The sequence below is a fragment of the Saccopteryx bilineata genome, chromosome 4, assembly GCF_036850765.1.
Source record: "Saccopteryx bilineata isolate mSacBil1 chromosome 4, mSacBil1_pri_phased_curated, whole genome shotgun sequence".
Lineage (NCBI taxonomy): Eukaryota > Metazoa > Chordata > Mammalia > Chiroptera > Emballonuridae > Saccopteryx > Saccopteryx bilineata.
Genome location: NC_089493.1, coordinates 254348254 through 254374213, shown reverse-complemented (window position 1 = coordinate 254374213; position 25960 = coordinate 254348254). Strand labels below are relative to the sequence as shown.

General features: G+C 39.5%; 1 protein-coding gene across 3 annotated transcripts in view; it reads right to left on the bottom strand.

Annotated features, from left to right (window-relative positions):
* The window catches only part of LOC136336355 (zinc finger protein 474-like), a 59311-nt gene extending 41151 nt beyond the window's left edge, over positions 1 to 18160 (bottom strand). For all 3 annotated transcript variants that reach the window (XR_010731433.1, XM_066277941.1, XM_066277942.1), the window contains exon 1: positions 18074 to 18160. The gene's annotated coding sequence lies outside the window, so the exon portion shown is untranslated. The remainder of the gene's footprint in view (positions 1 to 18073) is intronic.
* Positions 18161 to 25960: the final 7800 nt, after the last annotated feature.

The window sequence follows — 25960 nt, the reverse complement described above, 5'->3', positions numbered from 1 at the left end:
CTAGTTTGCCCATACTGTGCCTAGAATCTTAATAGTCAGCTCACAGTCACCCCACTCTAGATCCTATTGGAAACACCATGAGGGGGGACTCCATCCTGGGGGCCTTGCTGAGATGCCCCAGTCAGCCCTCTAAAGTAAGAATTACAATTCACTATAGTAAAAAAGCATAAATGTTTACATGCCATGATAGAGTGGGGTCCAGTGTCTCTAGCTCTACTGAGAACCCTCCACCAGTGTGACTCAGTAAACAATCCTCTCCGGTCCTGAATTCTCCTCAGTGTAGTCTGTCCACACATCAAGTCCTTTCTCCTTTTACCTCTCTGACTGTATTCTTTGTTTTTGCATTTGTGTATTTACATCAGAGTCTTCATTGATTATTTTCTTCAGACATTTGACTTAAAGACACTCTGTTCCTGGCTAAGGGACTACATTTTTTGTTAATGAGAGTGCTGTATGCGTAACAAAGTTTTCCTTCTCTCCTTTCGACAGTTTTCTCAGGACTATGGTCAGTCTTCTTTAATTGGAGGTGGATATTTAAATGCTTCTTAAGTGTTAAGGGTCACTTCCAGTTTGGATTCCGAGCTAAGAAGACACTTCCATTTTGTAAAGTCATTTCCTCTTTGGAACTGTAGGATCTCAGAATATGTCCTGCTGGCATTAGGATTATTTTGAGCTGAGGGCAACTGAGAAAAAAATGCACATGAGAAAAGCTCTCTGCCTTCCCTCTATTTGCCGAAGAGCAGGATCTATGTTTGTATAGGTGTCTCCCTTTCCTATTCCAGGAAGGGCAGAACCCATGAAGACAACTCTAGACTCCTTTCAGTCCAGAGACAGGCACCAAGAAGAACCTATGTCACAGCATTATTAAAAGCCTTTATCTTCTATTTGTTTCCCCCATATAAGTATTTACCTTCCTATAGTTTACTGCCCTAAAAGTCTAAATTCCTTTTCCTTTGTCTTGTCACTTCTCCACAAAGTTAGTGTTCTTTGTTAAGATGCTAAATAAACCTCAAATTCTTACCACCCTTAGAGATACTCATCACTGAGTCCTCCCATGTGTATGCACAATACATTTGTTAATAAACTGTTTGTTATTCTCTTATTAACCTGTCTTTTGCCAGCTTATTTCACAGGCTCAGCCACTGAACCAAAGAGGGTAGAGAAATTTTTTTTCTCCCCTACCTACAGAATTTTAGAATAAAAAATACCCCCAACATGCTGCACCATGTCACTTTCTGTATAACCCCATTCAATGGCATCAATAGCTCATGGGCACTACTGTTTAGTCATTTGATATGTACCACTTAAACACGAGCAAAGCAAAAATGAAATTTGGAACATACTACACAAATAGCATAACACTAGAGATGTGGCTTGTCATGCTCAGAAAGAAGAGGTAGGTTTAATTTCAATACAGAGGTGAGAGTAAGTATTCTGTCTATGAGTCATAGTTGAAACTTCTCTATGGGTAGAAGAGAGCCACATAGGAAATATTATTGTGTTAGCATGATGTAGTCACCCAAAATATGGGACATCCCTTGCTGTTTTCCTTCCCGTGTGTTCCTTGACAAAAAAAGACCTTTCAGTAATTCAGCCTCAAAGTGTGCTGCTTAAAGCTTTGGTGAAGAGTTGCCTGTCATCACGTCCCCAGACTTCAGCTGTGATCATGGGATCTGTTGCTGAGCCAGGTTTCCCTGAGTCTGCACTAATGCAATTGACTCTTTGGCTCTAACTGTACAAGTTTACGTTTCCCTGGGGCAGTGGTCGGCAAACTCATTAGTCAACAGAGCCAAATATCAGTACAACGATTGAAATTCTTTTGAGAGCCAAATTTTTTAAACTTAAACTATATAGGGAAGTACATTCCTTATCAAGGTAGCGTCCACACATGCTATTTTGTGGAAGAGCCACACTCAAGAGGCCAAAGAGCCACATGAGGCTCGCGAGCCGCAGTTTGCTGACCAGGGCCCTGGGGCATTTCATCCCATTTGGTTTTATCACTTCATGATCCTTTAAAATGGATCTTGATACTCTGATATTAAGAATTAATGTTAATTTCTTTAGGTCTGATGATGACATTATAATTGTATTTTAATTGTAATTTTTATTAAGATAATTATAGATTCACTTGCAGTTCAAAGAAATAATAAAGACCCCTTATACACTTGCCCAATGGTAACAGTTTGAAAATTATAGTACAATATCCCAAACAGAATATTGATATTGATATAGCCACTTTTACCTGCACTCCTAAATGTATATACATTATGCTTTATACAGCTTTGCCACCTGTGTACATGTTCACCACTATTGTCAAGATAACGAACAGTTCGAACATCACAAGAATCTCTCATTTGGCCATTTCATGCCCACTCCTTCTCCCACTGCACCCTAATGTCCCTACCTCTTACTCCCAGAAACCACTAATCTGTCTTTCATTTCTAGATATTTTTCATTTCAAATGTTATATGAATAGAATTACACAGCAAGTAACACTTTGGGATTGGCTCTTTTCTTTTCTTTTTTTAAAAATATTTTATTTATTGATTTTTTAGAGAGAGAGGAGTGAGAGAGAGAGACAGAGAGAGAGAGAAGGGGGAGGAGCAGGAAGCATCAACTCCCATATGTGCCTTGACCAGGCAAGCCCAAGGTTTCGAACTGGCAACCTCAGTGTTACAGGTCGACGCTTTATCCCACTGCGCCACCACAGGTCAGGGATTGGCTCTTTTCTTTCAGCCCAACTCCTTGGAGAGTCATCCAATTTGTTGTATGTATTAATAATTAGTTACTTTTGCAGTAAATTATTTGATATGCCTCTTGGCAATATTTTTTTTATATATCTCCTCAAGCAAGGGAAACACAAGAAAAATAAACAGATGGGACTACGTCAAACTAAAAAGTTTTGTACAGCAAAGGAAACCATCAATGAAATGAAAATACAACCTACTGAGTGGGAAAATACATATGTGAATGATACAGCCAATAAGTGGTTAGTTAATATCTGAAATATATAAATAGTTCATACAATTAAAGAAATCCAATTAAAACATAGAAGACTTGAACAGACATTTCTCCCAAGAGGACATACAGATGGCCAACATATGACATATGAAAAGACACTTAATACCACTAATCATCAGAGAAATGCAAATTAAAACCACAATGAGATATCACTGCAGACCTGTCAGAATGGCCCTCATCAATAGCAACAAACAACAAATGTTGGCAAGGATGCGGAAAAAAGGGAACCTTCATAAGCTGTTGGTGGGTTCTAAATTAGTACATCTGCTATCAAAAACAGTATGGAGATTCCTTAAAAAATTAAAAATAGAGCTGCCATATGATTTGGCAACTCCACTTCTTATATCTATCTGAAGAAAACAAAAATACTAATTTGAAAAGATACATGCACCCCTATGTTAACTGCACCATTACTAGTAATACCCAAGATATGGAAGCAACCCAGATGTCTATCAATAGATAAATGGATAAAGAAAATGAAGTACATATATACAATGGAATATTATTCAGCAATAAATAGAATGAAATCTCACCATTTGTGACAACATGGATGGACCTAGAGGGTATTATGCTAAGTGAAATAAGTCAGACAGAGAAAGACAAATAGCATATGATTTCACTTATATGTGGAATCTAAAAAAACAACATAAATGAATAATAAAACCAAAACAGAAATCTATTCATAGATATTGAGAAAACCTGATGGTGGGGGAACCAGAATTAAAAAACTAAAAGGAAACATCAGGGAAATACTGGCTAGCCATTCAGAAAAATATTATGATTGGCTGCTTTTAATTGCTGAGGAGTATTCTGTGATATGTACCATAATTTGTTTCTCCTATTCAAGGACATTTGGGCTGATTACAGTTTGACTATTACAAATAAAGTTGCTATGAACAATTTGTGTACAAAATGACAGTGTCATTTCAGCTAGTTCTTGAAAGACAAATAGAAGTTAGAGAAGAGGGAAAGACACTTCCAGCTGACAACAGCATGTGCAGAGATGCAGGAAACCAGAAAATTGAGGGATTTGGTTTACGGCAGGAAGGACAGCTGTATATGACTTGGGTGGTGAGTGGGGGAAGGGCTTGAATGTGTGTATGCCTATGAGCAGATGGGTACTTATCTGAGTAGAAGGGTGTAAGAATAGATGAGTATGTTCATAAGTATGAGTGTGTAGATGGATATTGGTGGGTGTGCAAGAATGGATGTGAGTAGAAGGGTGGGATTATGAGTATGTTTAGTAGAGTGTGAGTATATGTATATGTGAATGTTTATATGTGGATGAGTATATGAGTGTGGGTATGTACGTGAATATGAGTGGATGGATATGTGTATATGGATAAATGAGAGTGGATAGTGTGATGTGAGTGGATGTAAATGTGTGGATGGGAATGAATTGTTAAATGTGCTGTGGATGTGGGTGTGAGTGGATTTGTGTGTGTCTGTAGTTGGGTATGAGTGATTAGGTTGTGTGTGGATAGGTATGAGTAGATAAGTATGAGTATATAGGCATGTGAGTTTATAAGTGTGACTGTGTAAATAGATGTATATATGAGTTTGTAGATAGATGTGAGTGGGTGCATACATATATGTGTACATGTGTGTGTAAAATGTGGATGAATGAGAGAGGGAAAAGAATGGTGAAAAGTTGATATAAGTAACTGCAAATGTAAATTGGAAATAAATTATAAAAGGCATTATAGCTAATCTTAGGAATTTTGAGTGCCCTATAGGAAATGAGGAATCCTTATGGATTTTCTTATAATACATATATGATTTAAAAAATATCTTGGCCTGACCGGGAAGTGGCACAGTGGATAGAGCATCGAACTGGGATGTGGAGGACCCAGGTTTGAGACCCTGAGGTCACCAGTTTGAGCGCGGGCTCATCTGATTTGAGAAAACCTCACCAGCTTGGACCCAAGGTCGCTGGCTTGAGCAAGGGGTTACTCGGTCTGCTCAAGGCACATACGAGAAAGCAATCAATGAACAACTAAGGTTTTGCAACGAAACACTGATGATTGATGCTTCTCATCTCTCTCTGTTCCTGCCTGTCTGTTCCTGTCTGTCTGTCTCTCTCTCTGCCTCTGTAAAAAAAAAAAAAAAAAAAAAAAATATATATATATATATATATATATATATATATATATATATTGAGCAATGAAATCTGGAAAACATCAGCATTTAACATTTAAGAACTATACATAGGAAGTTCTCTAGTTTCCTAAAAGGATCCATTATAGAGTTTTCTCTAAAAGCAAACTTTTGGTAGGAAAATAGATCACTCTGATTTATAAAACATAATATGTACCTAACTTCATGAGACTATGTGAACTACACAAAGCCATGCTTGTATTGCATGTTTCTTCCAAGTTTGAAATTCTGTTTAATGTTGGTGCAAACAGTTGCCTCCATGGCCCATCTTATGTTACTAGTAGCTGACATATGTCTAAATATTTTAATCAAAAATCTTGACAAATACTTCTGGACCAGAAAGCAAACTTCTACTGTAGAATTTTGCTGAATTTAGAAAAAGCTTAAAGAACAAAAGAATTTATTTCCAACAGTATCTTCTCTTTGGATGCCAAACCAATCCCCAGTCCCCTTTCTGTGTGGCATGGATCTGGTCATTTAGATCTTAATTTTGATTCTACCACATCTGGGAAAAGTGTCAAGTTCAAGTAAATGATAAAATATATTGGTAAGATCTTATTTGCAAAAAAAAAGGGCGGGGGCAGAAAAAAAGTTGGTTATAGCAAAGAATCAAGCATACCTCTCCTGTAATCTTAGACCAAGGTCAAATGCTAATTCCAAAGTGCCTATTGGTTGTGAAATCTTATCATCTCTAAGTGTCCTGTGCCTGGGCTTCATTTTATGTTTATGAGATGATGATACCTATCTTGCAGGATTATATAAGGATTAAAAGTCAGATACCATACTTAGCACACTCTGTTAGGTAATAAGTATGATCTCATAATTATTGTTATATGGTTTTAACATCTGTCTTCATCCCCATATTTTCATAAATAATCTAGCAGGCTGGAAATGTCATTAGGAGACTGACTATAGAATTTAGACATAATTCTCTCATTTGCTAAAATATTCTGAGGAATCGCAAAGTTTTCATTTTCCAACTAACTCAAATCACATTGTGTTAATAAACATTCTAACCCATAGTCCTGAAAGGGAAAGAATTACTGGAAAGTTGTGAGAAATATGAGCAAAAACCATTTTTTCAATTTATCAAATCTAATTGTACAAAACGTGACTTAATTCGCCATCCCCAATCTGAGCTGATGAGAACGAAGCTGGGCACTGCAGAAAAGGCTCTCAACCCATCGGCTCACCAGCAGTCTAGAAAAGGGCCTGGCATGAAATGATAAACTGGTCCAATCATATTCTCCTCTTAGGAAGGAGAACTGTTAGCAGTGGTTGCTAAAGCAGAGAGAACACTTGGAAAGAGTTGTGAAGTTGAGCAGCAGCGTGAAATAACATGGCAAATAAATTATGTGTAAGAAGAGGGAGAGAAAGGGACTGTGGAAGAAATAGAGTAGAGCCTGGCCACAGGCTAGTGCGGGACGCTCAGATCAAAGTCCATGAGGTGCCACTGCTATCTGGGTACAAAAGACACGTGATGCTTTTTAGTCTTCATATCTTTCTCTATGTCTAGAGAATATCTAGAGATAGCACAGAATGTCTGTGCTCCTCGGACATTCTGATATTCTTGTTAGAGAACAGAAGAAACCTTTGTCAGAGTGTCCCAAGTAAGAAATGAAAAATTGTGTTCGAGTGTTATCACTGTCAATCACGTCAGGTATAAAAGAGGAAGCAGGTCACCTTGGGTGGATAAACAGTGACCAGTCCAGTTCATAGAGCTTGGCTGGGGACAGGCCTCTTACTCCACTTCTAAAAAGGGAAGCAGAGTGGGGTCTCGAGTTCTTCTCAGACTTTTGAAACAATTCAAGAAAGGGCCCTGATGAGCACAGAGCTGGAAAGCCATGGGGGTCATACCTGGTTAACACTCTATTCAACGGAAATGAAAAGAACATGGTTGAAAAGCAACTCCGACTTTTCTCTAGAATCCTGAAACTTCCATGAGAAATTACCTATTGATTATTTTGGTGTCTGAAACAGAGAACAGAGTCTACTCAACTCCTTGGCTAGGAATTCCCCTGGAACATGTAGTTCTTGTGCTTCCTGAAGCCTGGTTGTGAGATTCCCTTGTGTTTCCATGCACATGTATCCTTATAATAAATGCTTCACTGTCTGAGGACGCTTGAGTCCAGTAAGATGGCCTGCCTAGAACTGGATTTATTTAATAATTCACTCGGCCCAGAATATTGCCTCTGGCAGTGGAGCCCAAAACACATATTTTGTGACATAATTTTTGTGTTCCCATCACCACCACCACATTATTCATTAGAGATATTTCCAAATAACCCAACCCTTCCACCCATGAGTTAACAGGCTAATGATTACAATATGTTTATTTCAGCTATGTATCTGTTAGAATTCTGTGTCACAAGACAATCCTACTTCAGTCACTTAAAGAAATAGAGGACTATCTTTCTATCAAAGTAAGAAGTCATATTTTGAAAATAAATAAAGCAAATCAGAGTCTTAACAATACCAATGCTTCCATGATGGTCTTGGACTTTCCCTCATGGATGCAACCACTACACTGCTTCTATGGTGTTGTTTAAATGACAGCAGTCTACTGTCTTCATGCAGAGTGAATGGACCAATCCTAGGGTCCTCAATCCCAGGGTCTAGTAGAGCTCTTTTCCTCTGTGGGCTTTGTGTGATGGTTTGCGGGTAGCCCAGTTCCCAGGTGAACTTTTCAGAGATTTCTGTCAGCCGCCGTCCATGGGACACCAACAATAGGCACCACGAGCAACTTTTCCTTCATTCCCCTCCATCACCTTTCCTGTCCTTTCATGCCAAGAAGGCCCGTCTACAAAGGCTGCTTTGCTAAAACACAAACATGGTCAGGAACTCCCAAGCTGATTAAAAATGTTTTCCCTTCTTTTATATCTTGAGAACAATTTCATGATCACGGATCCCAGGGTGGGAAGGCACAGATGAGAAGAGTTTAATATGTCTTCATTTGCTTTTAGTGGACTTTGGAAATTCCTCAAGTGCTTTACTTTTCTATTCACCATCCTTTACTCAACAGTTGTCTTCTTAAGTTTCCATTTAAGTGCTGTAATCTGGTTTTCATTTATTTGTTCATAGTTTTCCTAGTTTTCTCATTTTTCAAATACCAAGATATTATAATATCATGATTAAGTGAAAAAATATATGGAATAGACTAATATATTCAATATCTCAAGACATTATGGAATCAATATTTAAAAATGCATAGACTTAGGTTCTGCCCTATAAATAGCATGTGGAAGAATGACACAAGTTTAGGCTACAAATCTTGGTCCTTTTTTGATTAACTGTTAAATTCTAGTTACAACATTAACACTGACATAGATTAGTTACATTTAAGATGATTAAATTGTTGGTGAATCACAATAGGACTTACTTTATTTGGCAAGCGATTACTAGTGTCTTTTTTTTTTTTTTTTTTGAAGTTAGAAGCTGGAGGCAATCAGACAGACTCCCTCCATGTGCCCACCTGGGATCCAACCAGCATGCCCACCAGGGGGCGATGCTCTGCCCATCTGGGGCATTGCTCTGTTGCAGCCGGCACCATTCTAACTACTGAGTCGGAGGCCATGGAGCCATCCTCAGCGCCAGGGGCCAACTTTGCTCCAATGGAGCCTTGGCTGTGGGAGGGGAAGAGAGAGACAGAGAGGAAGGAGAGGGGGAGGGGTGGAGAAGCAGATGGGCGCTTCTCCTGTGTGCCCCAATCCGAAATCGAACCCGGGACTTCCACACGCTGGGCCGACGCTCTACCGCTGAGTCAACTGGCCAGGGCGCTAGTGTCTTTTTAAGTGATTTTAGCTAGAACAGTATTCCTGTGCTACTTATCAAGAAGTTTCTTCTGAGAGCCTCTGTTGAAAACTATTTGAAAACTTTTTGTCACCCATAAATACCACAGTTAAAATAATTAAACTTCACCTGATGTAGTATTTGACATAGGATATAGGCTAAATAAAAAGAAAAATGTGGTTTTAATTTTTGTGGATTAAAATGTCATGTGTTTTATATATGAGACGGTTCACTTGGAACCAGATAAAGCAATCCAACATCTATCTATTTTAATGTTGAGCAATAATTTGGTATTTTTCGAGAGGAAATGCCATGAACTGATTCAAGTAATAATGTAAATACTAATTTCTTATTACACATTTCTGATTTTAGAATGAGCTATAATATAAATAGTTTTTCACAAATTAAAGATACTTATTTCCATTCTTTCAATGAATATGTATAGTTGCTTAGCAAGAAGTTGGAATTTTATTATATTTATTATCACTTCGTTGAGCACTCTCCTACCAATTGCTCACACACAGACACACATATGCATGCACACACACACACACCCTTCTACATATCCCTCTTCATATTCCTTCTAAGTCAAGAGAATATATTGATAATCATTGTCACCATCTTCATTTAGCAATGAATCCAAACCAGAATGCCGGTCCTTCTAACACTCATTTGGTAATGATATGCTGGATTATAACCAGATCAGATGGTACTAATAAGGACACTTGTTGGCTATAAATCTCACTGAAAATTGAATTCTGAGTCTTTATCCAATTGCTTGTTTCTTTTATCTCCAATCTTCACTACTTCTCATTTTGTTCTTTGTTCCTTTCACAGTAATTTTAAAATAAACTCTGACCATATCTTTGACTTGGGAGAAGATCACACTGGTGGTGAGCCAGGCTGAGATGATCATGAGGATGTTTTCCCAGCTCTCCAACTAGGTTTTGATCTTATTGTGGGTTTGCATGGGACGTGTGGGGGTGGGGAGAAGAGAGCAAGAGGAAAGATAACATAGACTAGCAGACACTAAAATATTTAGCATCTTTTTATACCCTGTATGATTGCCTGTAATGATTTGGCAGAAAATAAACATCTTATCGTTCTCTCGTCATTTCTTTCACTTTCTTTCTGATCACGTTCTCATCTCTTCTTTCTGTGTTTTGCATCTTGATGCATCTCCTTTCCCATATTCTTGCATTCATGTTTTCACTCTACTCCTCTGATATTGGATAACCTCTTGTGATACTACACCAAGGCACTCAGGGACATTTCTTCATCTGTCATTGACAAGGCCAGTTCCCCCTTTCGGATATTTTGTCGGCACTCCTAGGTTCACAGCCAAGCAGTGAAAGGCTGGGCCTCGCCATTCACATGCTGATTCGGCCACAGTAGTGAATGACAGCTCCATTCTTTTCTGCCTCTAATCCATTCTTTTCAGAGTGGTCATCCTCAACTACTTAAGTTACAAAACAAATCCTAACCCTCCCCTGACTAAATGTTTCATGGTTGTCCCTCTACCCTCAAAACAAAATCCATACTCCTAACCCTGAAGTTGCTCTATAATCGAGGTTGGGAACCTTTTGGGCCGAGAGAGCCATGAACGCCACATATTTTAAAATGTAATTCCATACAATGACCTGTGTAGAGCCATACAATGACCCGTGTACGTTACGCATTATCCAATAAAAATTTAGTGTTGTCCCAGAGGACAGCTGTGATTGGCTCCAGCCATCTGCAACCATGAACATGAGCGGTAGGAAATGAATGATTGTAATACATGAGAATGTTTTATATTTTTAATGTTATTATTTTTTTATTAGAGATTTGTCTGCGAGCCAGATGCAGCCATCAAAAGAGCCACATCTGGCTCGCGAGCCATAGGTTCCCGACCCCTGCTCTATAACCTGGTGCCTCCTCAAGTCTCTGCCTTGGCCGGCCATTTATTCTCTCTTGTCTGCACTGTGCTTCCCCATGCTCATTTTCAAGTTCCTCAAAGAAGCTAAACTCATAACTCAGGGGGAGGTTAGGGGACCGATTGGAACGGGGCTCTGTACATGCTCCTGCCACGGCCTAGAATCTTCTCTGGTTCCTCACACAGTTTTCTCATTTTGTCCTCCAGACCTCTATTTAAATATCATCAACTCAAAGAGACTCTTCCTAACTACTCTTTCTCATGTAATTTCTCTCTCTCTCAAACAGACACACGTGTATGCATATGTGCATGCATACACACATGTGCGCACATGCACATGTGAACATACACATGCATGTAAATGCACAAGCAGTTAAATGCCATGCATACACACATCCGCATATACAGACATGAACATATGTACATGTACCACGGCTGCTACCACTATCATATTTATGTTCATTGACTTCATTTTCTTCTCAGCACTTACTGGGTATGTTTTTATCTGATTTGTTTACATATATGGCATCTGGCTCCTCCCTTTAAATGTAAACTCGAAGGTATTAGGGGCTGTTTGCTCTCTCCATGGTTATATATCCAGCACCTAGCCCAGTGCCAGGCACGCTGTAGATGTTAACAAGATATACTGAGTCTTAAATAAATTGAGCTTAGCCTGACTTTACATCACATTGTTAAACAGAAATCAAGATTATTATGTAAATAGATGGATAAAACATACCAGGACTTTTGGACAGGAAGAGGAAACAGCTAGCTGCGTGGTATTTGTTCAAGCCTGCGGGATCCCTGAGAATCCTTGTTTAGTCCTCACAATACTAACTCAAAGGATTGATGTTTGAGCTTCAGAAGTTAAAATAAGACTTGTGCCTGATGGTGAAGATTGTTTATCTAGTCATGAGCAACCCTCATTGATGGCACAGAGCTCCCCTGCCCCCCCACAGCCCTACCCCCCTGAGAATGGAGCTACACAGGCAGACAGAGACGGCTGTACGACTGGGCAGACACACGCACTGTCTGACTAGGTAGAAAGCTAAAGGAGAAGCAGAGACCTAGGCTTTCCTGAGCTGAGCTTATGCATGTATTGCTTCTCTTGATCACATGTGTTCTGAGTGCAGATGATTTCCAAAGTTTAATTCTCTTAGAAGTCATCTCTCTTCTGAAGAGAGCTCCAAAGTACACGGCACTCAGAGGAAGGTTTGAGGCCATAGACATTTACCTGTGAATGGATGATTTTGGGAAACATTTCATCAGAATTCCTTGAAGATTAGAATGAGGGTCAACAAACTACAGCTTTCTGGCCAAATCTGGCCAGCTATCTACCTTTTTTTTTTTTTTGTACATAAAGTTGTATTGATACACAGCCACCCTTATTCATTCACATATTTGTCTTTGACTCTTTTGCCCTACAACTGAGGACCATATGTCCTATAAGGCCTGAATTATTTACTATTTGAGTACTTACAGGGAAAGTTCCACAACTGAATTAGAGCATACAAATAAGGCTCCATTTTATTTTAACTGAAAAATCAACTATTAATCAATGTGAATTTACAGAATAGCACTCAGTGCAACCTGAATCCTAACCCAGCTTTGCTTGCATAGAATTCTGTCATCTTCCTGTTAAGAGTTCTCTCAGGAAAGAAAAAAAAACACTTGCCTGTATATTATACCCTGAACACTCTATTTGCAGGTTATCGTCACTATTACCCTACAGCCCACTTGCCTCCTTCACCTTCCCCCTCCCTGCTGCCCTCAGGATGGTGCGCGCCTTGTGCCAAACTTCTGTAGTGTCACATGTAAAAAATGCTTCCGTTTTTAAGACTCAACAGGAATCACTGCTGCTCCCTCCCAAAGTTGTCTCAAAATTGTTCACATTCTTAGCACTTACAGAATCTTTTTTAGAATTGTACACATTCTTGAAAATGTTTTTCATTCACCAGAGACTTTGGAAAATTGTTTTTAAAAAAATAGTAATATTACACATGCATTTAAATTATATGGACACAGAGACCAAAAAAAAAGCTATAGTAAGGTTCAGTTTGCAGATGAATTTCTCTTAGAAATAATATATAAGATTAAAATTCTAAAATAAACTGAAAATACAATGGAAAGAAATGACACTTTACATTCTCAGGCTCAAAAGAAATGGCTATTTTATGATAGTGACAGCAAACTTGGAAAACCCGAGGAATTGTCTTTCCTTAGCAAACATGTGAGTATTGATAGTTTCCTGTCAATTCATGGAATGCATGAAGCATTTAATCTAATGCTTATTTTTACCAGGCATAGGGGTTTTTTCCCCCTCTGTAATTGTGAGAAACACATTGTTCAACAAGCAATAGACTAAGGATAATAAATATTGTTTCCCTGCAGAAATAGTGAACCAAGGAATATTCTCCTTTCTTCTTTCCTTATTTAGAACGTCTGGGATATAGTAGACACTCAATACATTAATGAATAAATAAATGGATAAATGAATAAAAATTAAATTTAAGTCACATTCTATAGATGGATTTGAAAAAGGCATCTCTTTTACTGGAATTATCATTCTTGAATACATTTATTACTTTATATTTTTGGCTTTTGCTCAGTATAGAATTACTTAAAATCAAATTACTGTAGTCTACCCTTATATGAGGTATTGCTTTCTGTGGCTTCAGTTACCCTCGTTCAATTGTGGTACTAAGATATTAAATGGAAAATTCCAGAAATAAACAATTCATACGTTTTAAATGCGTGGCACTCTGAGTAACATTCTCGCATCATCCCTCTCTGTCCCCACTGTGACAGAGACGTGACTCATTCCTTCATCCAGAATATCCATCCTGTTTGCACTCCCCACCCATTAGTCACTTAGTAGCCACCTGGGTTATCAGATCTACTGTCAGGGTATCACAGTGCTTGTGTTCAAGTAACCCTCATTTTACTTAATAGCCTAAAAAGGTAAGAGTAGTGATAATGGCAATTCAAATATACCAAAGAGAAGCCATAGAGGGCTTTCCATTACTGAGAAGGTGAGTACAATAAGGTATTTTGAGAACGACCACATTCACATAACTTTTATTGCAGTATATTGTTATAATTGTTCTATTATTATTAGTCATTATTGTTAACCTTTTACTGTGCCTAATTCATAAATAAAACTTTATCACAGGTTTCCACGTATAGCAAAACGTAGTATACCTAGGGTTTGGTACTATGGATTTCAGGCATCCGTGACCAGGGGCTTTGAATGTCTCATCTTTGGAGGGGAGAACTACTATAAGGCCTAATGAAAAATTTAGACAACATGCAAGGAAAAAAATGCCCAATCTTATTCAAACTCTTATTCATGGTTTCACTGGGAAGGCGTCATGGAAGGACTCAACTTGTTTTTAATACTTCCTTTACTTCTTATAAGACAAGATAAGCTGGCTTTTTAAAAATTAGTGATGCCATCCCTGGTCGGGTGGCTTAGTGGATAAAGCATTGTCTCTCCTTGCCAAGGCCATGGGTTGGATCCCCGATGAGGGCATATATGAGTAGCAATCAATGAGTGCACAATTAAATGGAACCATTAAGTGGAATAGCAAGTTGATGTCTCTATTCCTCTCTCTCCCTCACCCCCTATTAAAAGAAAAGAATAAAGACATAGTGGTATGTCTATGGTTTTAATTTACATTTTTCTAATGACTAACAACTAATGATGTTGAGTTTTAATTCATGAGCTTATTGATTATATACTTTCTGTTGTGAGTAATCTATTCAAACTTTTGATATTAAAAGAAAAGAAAAACTAATGATGCCAATAAAGATAGATAGATTCATGTACCAGAATAGAGTCCAGAAATATATGGTTGATTCACATATGTGATCAATTCTTTTTTTTTTTTTTATTCATTATAGAGAGGGGAGAGAGAGAGAGAGAAGGGGGGAGGAGCAGGAAGCATCAACTCCCATATGTGCCTTGACCAGGCAAGCCCAGGGTTTTGAACCGGCAACCTCAGTGTTTCCAGGTTGACGCTTTATCCACTGCGCCACCACAGGTCAGGCAGATCAATTCATTTTTGACAAAGATGTCAAGGCAAGTCAATGGAGAGAGGAAAGTTTTTTGGTTTTTTTTAATGATGGTGGAACAACTGGATACATGTAAGGGGAAAGTTAATAACAACTCTTTATTTTTACCACACACAAAAATTAACTCAACATGGATCATAGAACTAAATATAAAAGCTATATAAAATATATAAATATAAAAACTATAAAGATTCTAGAAGAAAGCATAGGAGAATATCTTTATGACCTTAATATTTGTAAAGACTTCTTATACAAAATACAAAAATCACTAAACTTAAAAAGAATTTAAAATTTTCCTTCATATAAATTAGAAACTTATGCTCTTTAAAAATACCATTAAGAATTAAAAGGCAAGCCAAAGATTGGAAAGAAATGTTTGCAAAACATATGCTTGAAAAAGATTACATCATGCATATATATATATATATATGTCAAGCAGCCCAGTTTTCTTTTTTAATGGGCAAAAGTTTGAATAGATTACTCACAACAAAAAGTATATAATCAATAAGCTCATGAATTAAAACTCAACATCATTAGTCGTTAGTCATTAGAAAAATGTAAATTAAAACCATAGACATACCACTATGTACACACTAAAATAGTTACAATTAAAAAGATTGTTGGCCCTGGCCGGTTGGCTCAGTGGTAGAGCGTCGGCCTGGCGTGCAGAAGTCCCGGGTTCGATTCCCGGCCAGGGCACACAGGAGAAGCACCCATCTGCTTCTCCACCCCTCCCCCTCCCCTTCCTCTCTGTCTCTCTCTTCCCCTCCCGCAGCCGAGGCTCCACTGGAGCAAAGATGGCCCGGGCGCTGGGGATGGCTCCTTGGCCTCTGCCCCAGGCGTTAGAGTGGCTCTGGTCTCGGCAGAGCCACGCCCTGAAGGGGCAGAGCGTCGCCCCCTGGTGGGCGTGCCGGATGGATCCCGGTCGGGCACATGCGGGAGTCTATCTGACTGTCTCTCCCCGTTTCCGGCTTCAGAAAAATACAGAAAAAAAAAAAAAAAAAGATTGTTACTATTATACTGAGTGAAATAAGTAAATCAGAAAAAAATAAGAACTGTATGATTCCATACATTGGTGGGACATAAAAATGAGCCTCAGGGACATGGACAAGAGTGTGGTGGTTACGGGGGAGGGGGGGGGAGGGAAAGGGTGGGGGGAGGAGAGAGGCAGAAAGAAAACCAGATAGAAGGTGATGGAAGACAATTTGACTTTGGGTGAACGGTATGCAACAAATTAAATGTCAAAATAACCTTGAGATGTTTTCTCTGAACATATGTACCCTGATTTATTAATGTCACATCATTAAAATTTTAAAAACAAAAGATTGTTAATGCCAAGTGTTAGTGAGGATGTGGAGGAGCTGGAGCTCCCATACCCGCCTGGTGGGAACGTGAAGTAACACAACCACTCTCAGAAACTGTCAGTGTCTCACAGAGTGAAATCCATACCTGCCTGACAACACGGGCATTTTATCTCTACATAATTACACAAGAGAAGCGAGAATATGTGTTCACAAAATAACAAATACTAATGTTTATATCAGCTTTTACTCCTAGTGAAAAACTGGAGACAACATAAGTATACATCAACAGGTAAGTGAACCAATGATGACATATTCACGCATTAAAATATTTACACAATAGAAATGAACAAACTACTGATACACACAATGACATGAACCCCTCTCAAAAGTATAATGCTGAATAAAAGAGGTCGGATACAAAAGAGTCTATGCTGAATCATTCCACATATGAAATCCTAAAACAAGCAAAGCCAATAGGTAGGTCACAGAAGGTAGATTAACGATTGTTTGGTGGGTAGATGCATGGGTGAGGAATGGACTACAAAAGTTAATAGATATGTTCTTACATTGATATTGTTGGTGGTCGCATAAATGTAATCATTTGTCAAAACTCATCAAATTGTGTACTTAAAATGGGTGCACTTTATTGTATGTGAATTATAATCAATGAAAATGATCTAAAAAGAAAATCTAAATGGTTAAAAAATATAAACAGATACTTAATAAAAGAAACATACAAATCTCTAGTAGCTCATGAAAAATGCTTAATTCCATTAGTCACCAGGGATATGCAAACTAAAGCCCAATGACATATCATTTCATACCCATTATAAAGTTAAACAAACACCTACCTTATCATCCATGAATTGCAATCCAAGGACTAAACCCAAGATAAATAGAAACATATTGTTTACCAAGAGATTTGTGAAAGAATGTTTATGGAAGCTTTAGTTATAGGAGACCCAAACTGGAATCAAACAAATGCTCATCAATAGAAGAATGGATAAACAAATGTGAAATAATCCTATAATGCCATAATATTCACCAATAGAAAGAATCGAACTAGTGATAAACACAGCAACAGAGAAGAATCTCAGAAACATTCTGTGAGCCAAAGAAGCCAGATACAAGATGTATATACTGTATTATTCTCTTTACATAAAGCTCATAAACAGCCAAATTATTCCCTAGTGATAGAAATAGAAGCAGTGGCTGCTATGAAGGATCTCTTGACTAGAAGGGATGTGAGAAAACTTACTGAGTAATAGAAATGTCCTCTGTCTTGATTATGGTAATGAGTTACATGGTTGTATATATTTATCAAACTCATTGATTTTAGGAATTTGAATTTAAGTTCTTAAGCTCAGTTACATTTCAACTCATGGACATTTTATCTCAGTTAATAAAAGAAAAAACCTACAAAGTCAGTTGAGTAACTATAGACTTTATCACCTTTTTCTTTCAAGGGTCATTTGACTAATAAACATATCATCCTGGATTAATGTTAAAGACATATTTTATCTAGTTTTCTTTGAAGAAAATTATTTTTTAAATCATCCCTTCAAAAGGAATTTGATTCTTTTTTAGCCAGTGGAGCAGTCAATCCATTGTTTGCAGTATTGCCAGCATCATTCAATGAAATAAAGTATTTATTTTGTTTAGTAGTAATTGAAGTTTTTTACTATACACTGGTGAGAAAGTGGAAGAGATCAAGACGATCTCATATAAGCAACCATTATTAATTGAAAGGTAAGATTTGAGACTGATTAGCTACCAGACAACAGAGAAAGAGCACACCTTCTGAGAGCCTCACCTTGTAACATTTGCTCTTTGTCTTTCTATTTCTGCTTTTCTCATGGCCTGCTGAGCCCCTCAGGGAGGGGGCTGCTGGAGACAGGAGCAGAAGCGCTGGGAGCTCCTAGCTTCACATCTCCTCTTGCAGGAGGTCGGGTAGTATGTGAGGCTGCCTGAACAGGAACCCTTGCCTTTGTCGCCTGGACGTATCCTGGCAACCTGTCAACAAAAGGGAGAGGACTGAGTTCTCTAGTAACAGATTGGAAAAATCCAAAACAAGGGGTGAAGAAATGATCAAATAGACAGCAAAATGGCCTCAGCTTTCTGTGCAGCTGACTCCAGGAACTTTACCAATGGACTAAGCATCGAACAGTGAGAGGTGGGCGAATTTAAGTCACATGGTTCTTTTCAGCATGGAAAGAGGGTGGAAACAACTTTTTTCTATTTGAAGGAAGAAAAAGAAGCAAAATTCACTAAATGTGTTACTGAGCTTTCCTGAGACCTTTAAAAAAGGATCATCTCTACAGGAGAGCTTGGCCACATCTAAAAGAGGGAGATGGGTATACTCCATGACTCTCATGGGTGTCTAAAATGCAAGAAATTACAGGAGGCACAAGCCTATGGTTAGTTTATCTTCTAACGTGTCTTAAGATACAGCAAAGTTGTTTTTTTAAATAAGGTCAACCTTTTAAAATGTTTCCTAAATAATGTTTTGTTTGTTTGTTTTTCTTTGTTCATTTTTAGAGAGGAGAGAGAGAGGGAGAGAGAGAGACAGAGAGAGAGAAGGGGGGAGGAGCTGGAAGTATCAACTCCCATATGTGCCTTGCCCAGGGTTTCGAACCGGCGACCTCAGCATTTCCAGGTCGATGCGTTATCCACTGCGCCACCACAGGTCAGGCCCCTAAATAATGTTTTGAACCTCATATTTGAATATACTCTGAGACATTAAGCTAATTGTGGTGAATGAAATCCTCTGCAAACATTAAAGCCAATAAGGTACAAAACCCTTTATTCACATGGGGGGAAAGTCCACAGTATGTTTCTAAAAAGAGAAGCTGCCAAACAGAATAAACAGTATGATCGCATTAAACTCTGTGTATATGCACAAGTGCATGTGTGTGCTCTAAACTCAAAGAACATTTACCAAAATGTGAACAGGAGTCATTGCTGGACGATGAGATTAAGAAGCATTTTATTAAACGTTCCTTAGGGTTAGAAGTTGGGAGCAGGGGGGGAGAGCCCTAACCGGAAAGACTCCCAAACCCTATACCTTAGCCCAGATAGATGAATTGGGACATACAGGTGATTCACAGAACTGTTAGCTGTTGAAGTGATCTCAGACCACACAGTCTAAAGTCCCTGTTGGATACTGAAATTCCACATCCTAATATTCTATAATGTCCAAAAGATGGATAGATACATCCTTTACAGAGATTTCTTTTCCTCTACCGAGATTTATAGCAGAGTCAGTTATACTGCCACCTAAAATAGTTCGATGTTGAATGCTTTTCTTCTGAACCCTTCCATAAGATGACACATGTAAACAATGAGCATGTCTAAAATGACTTCAGAGCTTCTGTAAGAGTGACTAGCCATTAAGAGGAGATAAGAAAACCTAGTTTTCTATTTGGCTTTTTACCAATTTGTGGGTCCCTGGTGGACATATTTCTTACTTGACAGAAACTGCGCTTTCTTAGCCCTATTGTGAACTAAAAGAGATATTTCTCTAAAGAAACTGCCCAGTAAATAAACAGCATCCCAAATGCACCCACAGTATCCAGTCCAGTGGCTGGCTATTTGGGTCAGATGGGAGAACAGATAGGAACTGCTGGCAAACCCAGGAAAACACGGAGGGAGCAGGTATTTCCATGTTAAAATAGGTCAAAGAGTTCTTTATTTGGCCAGAAGCAACTGCTCCCAGAAGCCTGGGCCTATTCCAGCTCGGGCAGCAGTGGGCACATGGGTGAGCTGGGTAGCTAAAGGTGTGTTCGCAGCCCTCTCCTCCCTGGTGGCGCTGCCCAGTCGCCAGCTGCCTTCCTGCTGTCCTAGGAGCTGCTGCTTCTGACACTGCCCAAGAGAGGAGCCTTTGTCTTCTCTCTAATTCTAGCCCCGTTTGAAATTCATGGGTTTGTAGTTTCAGTTAAAACTGAACTCCCTGGTGTTCAAATGTACTTCCTCTTGGTAAAATAGGCCTTCCCAGGTGCCTGCGTCTCTCTTGCCTCTCTCTCTCCCCTTCTCTCTCTCTCTGCCTTTTAATGTGACCAACACTTTTAAGTGGCTTAATTTTTTTTTTTTTTTTAAAAGCAAGTTCAAAGGCATCTTGGACATTAACTAGCTCTTACAACACAACCTTTTGATGATTTAAGTGTAAATGAAGCAGAAACATATGGATTCCATTTTCCATAAATCACACACGGACCTTAAAAAAAAGCAAGGGAGAATGTGCTCAGCACGATGTATTCTGTTTGGTTGAACCCAAAACATCTGAAAAATACTTGGAGGCTGATGAATCCTAAATATTTACCCATCCTTATTTATAACATTGGGGTTGGGGGGAGTCCTTGATTCATGGCGACAGCCAAACTGCTCACATCTGCTGAGTGGTCAACCAGCAACCAGTGCGAGAGCTTCGAGATAACTGTGTTCCTTCTTCTGTTCCCACTCCAGACACTTAACTCAAGCTCAGATCAAAGACACTGCAGTCTGTACTTAAACAGAGCTGGGCTGGTTTGGTATTGCTTGGGCTTTTCTCACCTAAAACAATTGCAAGTTGTTTCACGCTATTTGATGTCCAGTCATGTTTGTGTCACTGTGGGAGGATGCCAGCCTCCACCAGTAATCCAGATCTGACCCCTTGTAGCAACAGCCCCACCACAAGGAATTCTGGCTCGTTTTCCCTTCATAAAACCACAGCTGTTGTGCCTGCACAAGCCCCTGACTTTTTCATTAAAGGAATAAATCATGGTGATTTTATGGAGCGGGCTAAAAGGCTGCTTGCTCCCTGCCAGTATCACTCATGGTCCTGCTGTCTCTTCATTGATGCAAAGCCCAAATCTTACCCTGAAAGCCACTGATAAGTTTATTTAAACTGGGCAGGGACTACATTCTGTGTGCAAGAATTTTTCTTTTTTCTTTTTTTAACAGCAGCAGCAGGAACTCAAACAGGATGTTTGTGAAGTTTGGCAAAGTAGGTCCGCTGGGAGCCTTGTTCTCTTCTACCCAGTTGTTTACTTCGCCTCACTACTTAACCCAGACGCAGCAAGTGCCAGCCACCTGACATCCCTTATCTCCAGTCCTTGAACAAGCCTACAAGGTGAGGCATCAGCATCCCTGTGTTACCAGTGATAACTCTAGGGAGTAGGGGTTTTAAACAACTTCCCCTAATTGCAAGGCTAATCCAGAGCAAATCTGGGTTTGAAATGAAGGCCTTTCTGGTGCCCAGCAGCTCCCCTTCCACAGCCTCCTGCAACACGTCGCTGTCAGAATGCCTCGCAGAACAGCCTGACCTCAAAAGACAGTCGTTTGTCAAGATACGCCTTCTGTCACAAGAAAAGTCTCTGCACACAATCAGTCATATAGACTATGTGGAATCTGAAATTTTCTAAATTGACGACATTGCGAAATGTGGCCTGGGAAGATTAGAAAGAAAAAGGGAGAATACACTTTAAATACAGACTGAAAACTCAATATATATATTTGATGTATCAGAGTCCTGACCAACACATCTTAAATCCCTGAGGGCTCCTTGCCCTAGGGTGATGTTGTGATGTTTCTCAAACTAACTTTGGTTATTGTTCCCCTTCCAAGTCTTTTACACACACACACACACACACACACACACACACACACACATGTATTTTCTAATTCCCATCAACCATGAAATTTTAATAATACAGACATATCTTATATCTGTTTATGTATTATGGCCCTTTGGTGGACCACAAAACAAAGTATTATCTAAAATTATGTCACCTCCAAAGTCCATTTTTACTGCCTTTGTGGGAACGCATGCCTAACAACTATACATCCAAAAAGCTGCCAATGTTGGCCTCAAATAATGTAAAGGTCAAGCTGATACACAGAAAACATGACCAAGAGGCCACAGAAACCATAGAAACCCTTCCAAAATTACCAAAACAAAAATGTGGAGCAAATTATCCTTTAACTGTAATCAAGGGGAAAAATGGATTTGTTTGAGAAGGGCAATAAGTATGTCATATTCTCTATGCACTTGAGTGGTTTTTATCATAAAAATGGAACATTTGGAGCTGAAGTATACCTTAAAATAGCCTCTAGTCCAGTCATCTGTCTTAAGACAAAAAGATAGTATTTGTCTAATGTTTTAAAATTGATGAGGCATCTCAGCAGAGGACACTGTTGTTTGTTTATGTGCCATAGATTTCAACTCAAACTCCAATAAAGAAAAATTCCCAAGGTCTTCCTCGCTTTCTCATTGGCATAAATTCAAACATTGCCAGGCCAATAGAAGGGTTTCTTTTTCTGCTCTCCCTTCCTATGAACGGGGCATGTTGCTTCAGTATTCTACCTAGCACTCCATGGATTATAAAACAGTTTGTATATCCTGCGTAATAAAACCTCCTGTTTCAAGGGCCTGAGATTTTAAATATCTGCTGTGAGTCTAGATAATTCATCACAAGTCTGGTTCTCCAAGCACTGCTTCCCCACCCTGCTCCTCCTCTTCCTTTTCACCACCCACTAAACCAAACCAAACACAGTACTTGTAGATAGTAGGTGCTCAGTAAATATTTGCCTACTAAGCTGGATACACACTTTTTTTGTTGTTGCTGTTAAAAGGGATAATACTAGCAACTAGCCTTGTTGAAAATGACTAAAAGTTATAAGATGTGAAGGCCAGATTAATACTTAAAGTTTCTACTTAATATAATATAAACATTTTGAAATAATTTTGCCTTTCTTTTTAGAGACTTGGCAGAAGTCCAATGCCTCGTGGCACGTGAACCATAAATGTTTAATAAATACTTGGTCACTAGTTTATTACCCACAGATTTCTAAAGCTGGTTTAAATTAGATTGTTCGTGGCTGATAACAGTCTAATATTTACCTTTTCATGTGTATTTTATGAAGGGCATTTCAATTCTTAATTGAAAACAGTAAGCTATAAGGGAATTCCCTCTTTTTCTCATTCTTTCCATAAGTCTCAGAAGAGGGATATTTCCTCTCTGGTAATTTGCTTCCCCGGTTAGTTCTTCCTCCCTAGCATCTTTCATTTCTTCTATTCTACTGTTTTCTTTCCCTCAATCTTCTTTCAGTCTCAGGTGTCCTGTCTTAAATATATAACCTACATCTGCTCTGTGCACCCACACTCTTCTTGGCAGTGGGCTGTCTGTCACTGCCTCCATGCTTCTCAGAGCTTCCTTAATTATTCACCCTCCAGGCCTTCCTCTAGACTCTATTCTTTTCTCTATCTTGAAGCATCTTCTTAGAACATCATCAATGGCATTTCAATCAACTCATGCACAAGTTCTTCCAGTTTCCATTACCCACAATAATGTTGATGAGTTTTATACTGTCACTCTTACACCTACTAGAAATCTTCTTTTTTAAATACCCATTGATTATGAAAAAAAAAGTACCATTCTTCAGTCTGACTTCAACACCTGATGAATATAAATATAATCTATCCAAGAAGGAAAGAGTTCAAAACCTATATCACAGCCCACAGTTCCTGGTGTAGAGGCTGTCGGTCACCTCATTGAGGGGGTGGGGAGAAAGACGGCCCTGGTTAGGCAGCTCTGTATTCTGAGACCTATAGAAAGAAAGAAGTTACTCTAGTCTTGTGCCAGGCAAATTGCTATTGAGTTCTCCCTGTGCTGTTCTGGGTGAAGTTTTCTGTCTCTTTTTGCTCCCTGGTTTCCTACAGATCTTCACTGGGGCAGAAACTTGGTTAGAGTAGTAACTTGTGATTGCTTTACCAAAGCCTTGGTCAACATCAACAAGCCCAAGCCTGTCTGCCTGCAGAGGCTCTCCCTGAACTCTGCACGCCTTGAGCGACTCTTGTGGAGACTATTTCCCCACCGTCCCAGGGAGCTGCCTAGTGCAGCTGGATGGTAAGGGAAACCAGAAAAGTGCAAAACAGTATTTTCCACACACCCACCCTTGTCTGACTCTGTATGAACCAGAATGAAACTTGATAGGAAACTCACCCTCTGAATCAGTAGTTCTCAACCGGAGATGATCATTCCCTGTCTAGGGTTATTTTTGTCCCATATGAGGCTCAGGGAATGTTACTGGCATGTAGACAGCAGAGTGACCTGGGGTGCTAGTGAACTTTTTTCTTTTTTTTTGTATTTTTCTGAAGTTGGAAATGGGGAAGCAGTCAGACAGACTCCCGCATGCGCCCGACCGGTATACACCCGGCATGCCCACCAGGGGGTGATGCTCTGCCCATCTGGGGCATAGCTCTGTTGCAACCAGAGCCACTCTAGCACCTGAGGCAGAGGCCATAGAGCCATCCTCAGCGCCTGGGCCATCTTTGCTCCAATGGAGCCTTGGCTGTGGGAGGGGAAGAGAGAGACAGAGAGGAAGGAGAGGGGGAGGGATGGAGAAGCAGATGGGCGTTTCTCCTGTGTGCCCTGGCCAGGGGTCAAACCCAGGACTCCTGCACGCCAGGCCAATGCTCTACCACTGAGCCAACCGGCCAGGGCCGCTAGTGGACTTCTTACAATGCCCAACACAGCAAAAAATTATCTGGTTGAAATGTCAATAGTGCCAGGGTTGAGCCTTATGCTCGGGACTCTCCATGTGTTCAAATGAGAATGCTTTCTTTCTAGAATAGGCTGTGTCAACCGGCACCTTCCAGACTCCTGACGCATAACTAAGGGATTACATTACAAATGGATCAGCAGGCACAGAGAGTCTAAGTAGCTCAGTCATACCCATTGAGGACACCTTTGAAATGTGATCACAGGCCCTGCCTGATTGACTTCTTCCAAGTGTATGTTCTTTTCCATGTCACCTACCCTGTGCAGCTAGGTGGCAGACACTCAGTTGTCTGTGACTAAAGGTGAAATCACTTAGGCAATGCAAAAGCCAGCTAGAGAAAGTGCAAGGACAGAGTCTAAGCCGAGTCTCCCCCTGTGAAGGCTGTAATGAGATTAGAGTGGGCAGGGATATAGCTAGGAGCTGTCTGAAGTGTGGGCAAGTACATACTCTGGGTGTGAGGACAGAGCCCAGCCATAGGAAGATGCGAAGACAAGGTCAGCTGGACAGCCACACTGAAGTTCACTCCTAGATAAAGCACAGACAGACAAAGACTCTTGTGAAGTGATAATCGCAGCCAGGAATTATTTTAACCAAGTTCTGCCTTTGAATGTGCTTGGTTTATCATAACCCTGCGTATTTAAGCAGCCTGTTTGCCTGACCCCCACAGAAACTTCACCCCAAGCCACCTCTCCCTATCCCTCTTAAATTCCTAATGCTCCTCCTCATAGCAGCCGCTTAGTACACAACCACTGAATTTTAAACTGTTTGGCTAATAAGATACTTCTTTTGTTATTCATATTGGTTCATATTGTTATTATTAACAATACATTATGTCTCCATCAGACTTAGAATGGAAAATGCTGTTTTCTACAATTGTGTAGTTCCTGCTTTAAAAAAATATTAGCTATTTCTGTAGTCTATACTCTCTCCCACTACATTTTAGAAAAGAAGCATCTAAGGTCCAGAGGGAGGAAATTATCCATCCAGTTTAATGTAAAGCCAAGAAAAATATGGTCCTTCTCATTCTTTCTTTTGCTATTATATTTCTTTTCCTGAATGGGATGGATAGATAGATAGATATAGATATATATAAATCAAAATGAAAACAGGGTATACATGAAAAAATAACTTCCTTGCCCACCCCTGACTCAACTCACTAGGT